The sequence below is a fragment of the Quercus robur genome, chromosome 7, assembly GCF_932294415.1.
Source record: "Quercus robur chromosome 7, dhQueRobu3.1, whole genome shotgun sequence".
Lineage (NCBI taxonomy): Eukaryota > Viridiplantae > Streptophyta > Magnoliopsida > Fagales > Fagaceae > Quercus > Quercus robur.
The window spans coordinates 35,049,790-35,057,584 of record NC_065540.1 but is presented as its reverse complement, the minus strand read 5'-3'; the positions used below and the strand labels follow the sequence as shown (position 1 = coordinate 35,057,584).

Sequence of the window (7,795 nt, the reverse complement as noted above, 5' to 3'; positions counted from 1 at the left end):
TTTTGTCTCTTTCATTTGATTTTGCGTCACAGAGTGCGTGATGGCAATTGGCAATAGCTAGGCTTTGCATGAATGACATACTTTGCAAAACATAAAAAAAACATGTGAAATCTACTTTTTCTTCTTTGTATTTTCTTTTAATTTCAGAACCCATCATAAAATTTTTTTTTAAAAATTTATTTTTTAAAAGGGAAATACAAATCAATTACTGGTATATCATTGAATCTGTGACCTTTACCCACCACACTATATCAAAAGATTCATAATCCAAAAATACATGCTTAGGCATCCCTGACAATGAACACCTCTCTATCATGCTGTGATAAAATCAAGCCTGCTTCATTTAGTAAAAGTTGAAATTTCCGATTAGCATAGATGTTTCTACAATCCCATCCCATGACAGTTTATAATCCAACCTAGATTGCTTAATGTGCAGGTCATGCTTTTAGACTCAAACTCATTATGTGGGGTTGATTCTAATGCCAAAACCCATATCCCCAATCCTATAATAAAATTTGATATATTGAAAGGAACCAAAATTGAGGGATTTCCTATATTAGGGATTTGAGTATTGATAAAACCCAATTCTAAATCAAAACAAAATTTGAACCAATTTCTTAAATCTTAAACACCCAAAATTAATATAAAATATTTTACCTGTAGCCGTTCCAGTAGTCTAATGTTAGGTTTACTTTCACTTTCTTCGATTGAAGCTTACCATTGGAGGAGAAGAGAGAAAGCTCTGCGTCTAGATTTTCCGTTTTTGGGTTCCTGCGTTATAGGTTTTGCAATTTTGGTTGGGCTGAGTTTGGGTTTTTGTATCGGGTTTTGTTTAGGAGTTGAAGAGAGTAAATTTTATCGGGTTTGTTTTGGGGAGAAATAGTTAAGGATTTTAGGTTTTTTTTTTTTTTTTCAATAATTTTTTTAAAAAAATAATGTTGATGTGTAAAAATGTGGAAGCTTCAAAAGTTTCAATTATATATATATATATATATATATAGATGTTTGGGCCACAGTTGAAGAGTTGAAGGTATATCGTGGCAGGTTTGAAATGGAAGAAGAAAAAAAAAAAAAAGGAATTAAGATTCAATTGCGAACTTATTTGGTGTCAAAAAATAATAAAAAAATTGCGAAATTATTTGCTCTTGTAATGGCATAGGTGGTAGATGGGAAGTCAATATGGCAAATTCTCTCTAATCTCTAGACCAGTCTCAACTGCACTGGTAGAGGTAATGTATAAGTTTTATTAAATTTTTGTGTTGAATTTTAAATACAAAATAAAAATAAAGCAATTTATAAATATATTTATTGTGTTATGTATACCACCCACCAATAATATTAATTATAACGTTAGATTGTAATATTTTTTGTAATAAAATTAACAACAATTTATACCACCCACCAATAATATTAATTATAACGTTAGATTGTAATATTTTTTGTAATAAAATTAACAACAATTTATACCACCCACCAATAATATTAATTATAACGTTAGATTGTAATATTTTTGTAATAAAATTAACAACAATTTTATTATTTTCCTTTATCTGAATGTTAGGCAAAATTTGTGAAATAATATACTTTTAATAATTATTATTTTAATTGTGAAAAGAGATAGGCTTCATGAAGTTGACTTTTCATTTATTTCTTATTTTTTCCTGTATAAGTTTCATGGAGTTCTCCACAATCGTATTCATTGACAAGTTTCAAAGAAAATTGGTCCCAATCTTAACATTAACGTTAATAGCAAAAGGGAAACAATCCATAAATTGTTTTTAAATTTTCCTTAAAAAAGAAAGAAAAAGAAATTGAGCGGTCAACGAGGACATGCTGATTTTGTTTAAAAGGTAAACCACAAAATCATTTTGGTGTTAGCTACTTAGCAAGCTATTTTCTTTTCCTAATTTGAAAGGTAAACCACAAAATCGAAGGCTGCGCGTATTTGCTTTCTTTTCTTTGTTATTTCGTCGTCAAGTACGTGATTGTGTTAGCTAAGAAAGAGTTTAAAGAATTAGGATCCAATTGCCTAATTATTTGCTTGAACAATGGCATACGTAGGTGGGAGATGCCGCAAGACATCTCTACGCTTTTTCCACTCTAATTTGATCATCATATCCTTTACAGCATAGGTTCCCTGCCTCTTGCGGTAAAAAACTGTTTGATTTTAAGACCTCTTACTCATCAACATTGGCAGAAGCAGGAAATAAGGTGTGTTGAATACTAAAATAATACATTTGATGTTGGGTGTATTATAAATTGAGTTGTTAAAATAAATAAAGTGACTTTTTGAGTTACTAAAGGCTATATTTTTTACATGTTTTACTATGAATACTCTAAATACAAGTAAATTTATGTACAATATTTGTTTTACACATTTTTTTTACAACTTGCTATTTCAACAAGGTGTGATTGATAGATGACAATGTGATGATATTAGTGGCCTATATTGCCACTAATCACAACTTACTGCTTTAGTAACTTGAAAAAAGATTATATAAAAAAATATATGTATGTATCCCCATTATTGTTGTCATGAAAAACTTTAAATTACGGGCAATGTGTAAGAGCACCCACATCAATGCTTGCATAATAAAAAAAGTATAACATTTTAGCTAACCAAGCCTAAAATTCATTCACAATAGTCTTTATAATGTTTTGTAAAAATACATTATTGCTACAGTAACTCTATAAATTTACACAAACATTATTCTTTTTTTTTTCTGTCTTTTTTTTTTATTTTTTTTTATTTTAACGTTGTAGAAGGAAAAAAATTAATTAATCCAATTACAATATGCCAAGTCAAAATTTAATGAGATATTCCAAATTTATGTGTCATTAAATTAATTAAATCAAATGAAGACATGTGAAATCCAAGATGATATCACATTGGCAAATGAAAATTTTCCACATGTCTTTAGCCCACAAAATAAAGTTAAATTTCTTATTTAGAATTAATGGATAATTATCTTTACTATAAAAAAATAGAGACAATTATCTACAAGTAATAAATCCTAGTGGGACTCTTTGTTTGATTATTCTATTTATCAAAATAAATTTTTAAAAATAGAGATAATTATCTACATGCAACAAGTCCTAGGGGTCTCTTTGACTTTGGGACAATCAAAATCCACAACTTATCCTCAAGTAGATCAATTTAAAGTGGAATTCGTTCTCTGAAGACACTATAAATAGAGGGCACTCCCTCATAAATGTCCACCAACTTTTTTAGACATCAAAATTCTAGAGAAATTCTGCCTTAAAAACACTTAAAACATTCAAAGAAATTCATTCAAATCACTCTTCCAAGACTCAGAGTTCTATAGGAATCGAACTCAAAAGCCTCCACAAACTTCAAAAAGCCCTAAATCATTGAAGCTCAATGGATCAAGCCTCCAAAGCTCCAAAGAATTTCCATCCAAAAGCCTTTGTGTTCGAAAAATCTTCAAAGAACACTTGAAGAACAACAAATCTCTAACAAGCTCAAAACCAAAGATTTATTGTGAAGACCACTCAGTCTATCTATCTATCTTCCAACCAAAGTGAAGAAGTTCTCACGACCGAACCAAGATTAAAAGAAGATAGACTCAGATGATTATTCTATTGTATTAGAATCCAAATACATAAAATTGTACTTACAAATTCATCAATGAACATTACATTTGTGAAACGATTTCAATTGTTTGATTTCCAAACTTGATAATTTTGGGTTCACATACGTATCTGGAGGATAAAGGAAAATAATTTAAAAAATGAAAAAGAAAAATTGGTAATATGGACAATCCATGATATGTATAATATAAATTTTAACAATTAATATTTGTGAATCTAATTTTTAAAAGTTCATAAATTAATGTCATTTTTTTCTAATTTGATGATTAGTTTGAGCTTGCCAAGTGTTTGAAATAAAGTTAAATGAACAATACTAAACTTTTAACACTTCGCTAGCCTTATAGGAAAATTCAGCTAACAAGCCCTACTATCACACTACAAACTCAGTATATACCCCAACTATGTATTCTTTTGTCCTCTATTACACTGCACATCCATCAAACCTGTTCTTTTGTCATTTATAAATTTTGCGATAAAATATTTCTTTTGTTTTGTTTTTTTTATAAATGATACGCATCTTGAATTTGACTTTTATATTAGATTCAATTGTGTCTTTCCTTATTTACAATAATATTATCCAAAGCAAATAAATGAGAAAGATTTTTTATATTTTTAAAGGAAAGGCAATGGGAAAGAAGAAGAAAACTACCAATCGAGCTTATTCTAGTCAACTTTTATCTGTGGTCAATCTTCTCTCTTGTCCCTTCTCTCTCTGTTTCTCTCTCATGGAGAGATTGTGACTACTAAGTGCAAAAACAAGAGAACAACTCTATTATTACACAAACCCTTGCTCCATAGAGGATTGTAACCCTTACACATGAATTCAAGTGTACCAAGTCCAACAACAAAAATAATCACAAACCAATAAGTGAGTTATTTGGTCTATTTTCTTTATTTATTAAAAACTCAAACTTCTTCAATATTATTTGATAAATGTAAATAATTAAGGATTAAGGTAAATAATAAAGCCACTAAACATCCCTGCAATCTTTCTACTTGTCCCATTGAATAAAATTGAGAGGTTTATTACTCCATATGCCAAGATCAAAAGGGTGTTGGATATCTATTGAAACCACAAAGCTTTCATCCTAATTTTCATGTTTTTCTTTTTAAAAATAAAAATTGTGAATAACCTATGTTTCCCAAGTGGGAGAGACTGATTTTTAACTTAATGTTAGGCAACATAATCCTTAATTATTTGCGTTTGTAATATAATATCAGAGTAGTTTCAATGTTTAAAAGATAAAGAGAGAAAACCAAATAACCCACTTATTGATTTGTAATTATTTTCTTCATTGGGCTTGGTACACCTCATTTCACGTGCATGGGTTACACTCTTGTATATATATAGGGAGGTAATTTTTGTGTAAAAACATAGTTTTTCTCCTTCTTTTTTGTTACAGAGAGAGAGAGAGCTTAGCCAAAAAAAAAAAGGGATAGCAGAGAAGACAGGCCCACACATAAAAGTTGACTGGAATAAGCTTGACCGATAGTTTTCTTCTTCTTCACCATTGTCTTTCCCTTTAAAAAAAAAAATCTTTCTCAATTATTTTCTTTTGATAATATTACTTTCAAATTTTAGAAGACTTGTTCTATTTATATCCTATAACAAAAGATCCTAATTTAACATAAAAATTTGGAAGGGAAAAGTAAAATCATCCAAATCCATTCTTATTCCTTAAACAAATATAAAAATCACCATCCAGTACAAGCCAAAAACAACAACACTACACCCCCCCCCCCCCCAAAAAAAAAAAACCAAAAAAGGATACAACTTTATATAGATACAATAATTCAATTTTCAAATTTAATATGTAATGGTTTATTTTAGGTTATTAAGTGATTAAAATTATCAACAAACAACAAAGCAAGTCTCTGAAAAGTAACTCAAGGAGATTGTTCAAACATCATCTGTTGTTGACTTAGAAAGAAGCTTATGCATGATTGGGCGTGCTTTACACATGGCCTCCAGTGGCATGGCTTTAGGCATAGTGAGCCCACTACCTTCATGTACATCAACTTCTTCTGTGGTAACCCTTTCCCACTCAAAACTTTGAATCAACGAACCCAACGTCAAGCTCACTGTACGTTAGGCGAGGCCTGCCCCAGGACAAGTCCTCCTCCCAATCCCAAATGGCATTAGCTTATGTCCTTCACTCTCACTATTTTCAAACCTCTCAGGTTTAAAACTAGTTGCATCATCCCACACCTTAGGATCTCTATGTATGGCCCATGCAATGACCAATAACATTGTGCCACTCGGTACATCATATCCTACAATGGTGCAATCAGCGGAGGACATATGGGGTACTAACAATGGTGCTGCTGGATACAATCGAAGTGTTTCTGAGATAATATTCTGAAGGTAGTATAATTTGGAAATATCTGATTCCTCAATCAATTTCTCTTCTCCAATTTGACTATCTATCTCATCTCTAGCTTTCTTCAATATATCCGGATGATTAAGTAGATTAGTCATTGCCCACTCTAATGTGATTGCTGATGTATCAGTTCTAGCAAGTAATAATCCCTGTGCATTATATACGAGGTGTTTAGAATAGAACAGCAATATATTAAATAAAAATGGTTTGTTCATATGTACTGCAACATTCAACAAAGATGATGATGATATGTAACTAATTAGTCTAATGTTACTGTGGATTTTTTTTTCCTGGGACTAAGAATATCACTTTTTCGCACAAGATAGCAATTCCGATGAAGCTATTAAAGAAAAATGAAACAGATAATTGTTTAACTGCTTTTTAAAATGTAAGAATCAAACAAAACCATGATTTCCTAGTTTTCTCAATAAGAGATAAAGAATTATTGAGTGCACTTACCTATATAAGCCCCTTGATGATTTGGTCCGTGTAGTACTCTGGCTGTGATTTTTGCAAAGAAAGCATATGGTCAATCATAGTGTTACCCTCTTCCTCCTTACACCTTTTCTCATCAATGAGTGCTTGCAAGTACTCATCCGTCCTCTTGGAGAGACTCTTCAACTTCTTCTCCAAACCTCCATAATCAATCCACCGCAAGATGGGCACAAACTCTGCTAGATTTGATGCCCCTCCGAACCTTGTTAACTCTTTAATTATCCGCCTAAACTATCTCGCCTCTTCCTCGTCCTTCATGTCCTCACCGTACCTGTAGTACCGTTTCCCTGCCACCATTCTCATTATGTTGTTAAATGTCATCTCCGAGAGCATTGATTGTAGCTCCACCTTGGCGAAACTGTGGCAAGAGTTACGGGACAGGTTTCGTAACAAGTGCTTGATCTCGTCCTTTCGGATGCCTAAGAACTTGTTGAGGCGATTGTTTGAGAAGATTTCGAGGGTACTAATGCGGCGGAGGTTGCGCCAGTGATCGCCATATGGGGATTGTACTAAGGTGGTGTTGTTGTAGGCAACGTGCTTGCCTAATAGGAAGGGAGGACGGTTGGCTAATACTATGTCATTCTTTGTGAAGCATTCTTCAACTGCTGATGGGGATGAAACAATGACCACAAGTTATGAACCAAATTTGAGTGAGAATATTTGACCATATTTTTGTGAGAGCGCATGGAAAGTACGGTGTAATGGTTTTTTAATGATATAGAGATGACCTATAATTGGAAGGGAAGGTGGGCTAGGTGGGAGGTGTTTTGGTCGAGTAGTTCTTGTTTTGAGGAGGAGCTTGAAAGCAACAAGAAAACTGAGAAGAGTGAAACACAAATATAGTAAGATGGCATCCATGTCTATTTTTATGATATTTTGATACTGAAATGATTTCTGATGCTCTGTGATTGAAGATGCATGTGATCACTGCATATTTAGAGGGACTAGGTAGTTAGTGTTAGAATATCATTTGCTTTAAAGGTAAATCACACGTTGACACACGACACTCTTCAAATGAGCAGAAATCAATTTTTTGTACACCGCATAGGTGATCACGTTTTCAATGACAGTGATGACCAGTGCCTCACGTCACTGACTGCGTATATTTGTTTCTCTTATTTGATTTGCGTCACCGAGTGCATAATCGCATTTAGCTTTGCATGCGTCATAAGATATATAATGTGTGGATAAGAGGCAATAATAGTTGACGAGAAAAGGACAGGACTACTGTGGCAGGTTAGAAATGGAAAGAAGAGTCAGGAATTAAAAGAGAGATGATTCAATTGCTTATTTTCTCGCCCAATGTC

General features: G+C 32.3%; 1 pseudogene; it reads right to left on the bottom strand.

Moving 5' to 3' along the window:
* Positions 1-5,462: 5,462 nt before the first annotated feature.
* Positions 5,463-7,428, bottom strand: LOC126693211 (cytochrome P450 81Q32-like; annotated as a pseudogene).
* Positions 7,429-7,795: the final 367 nt, after the last annotated feature.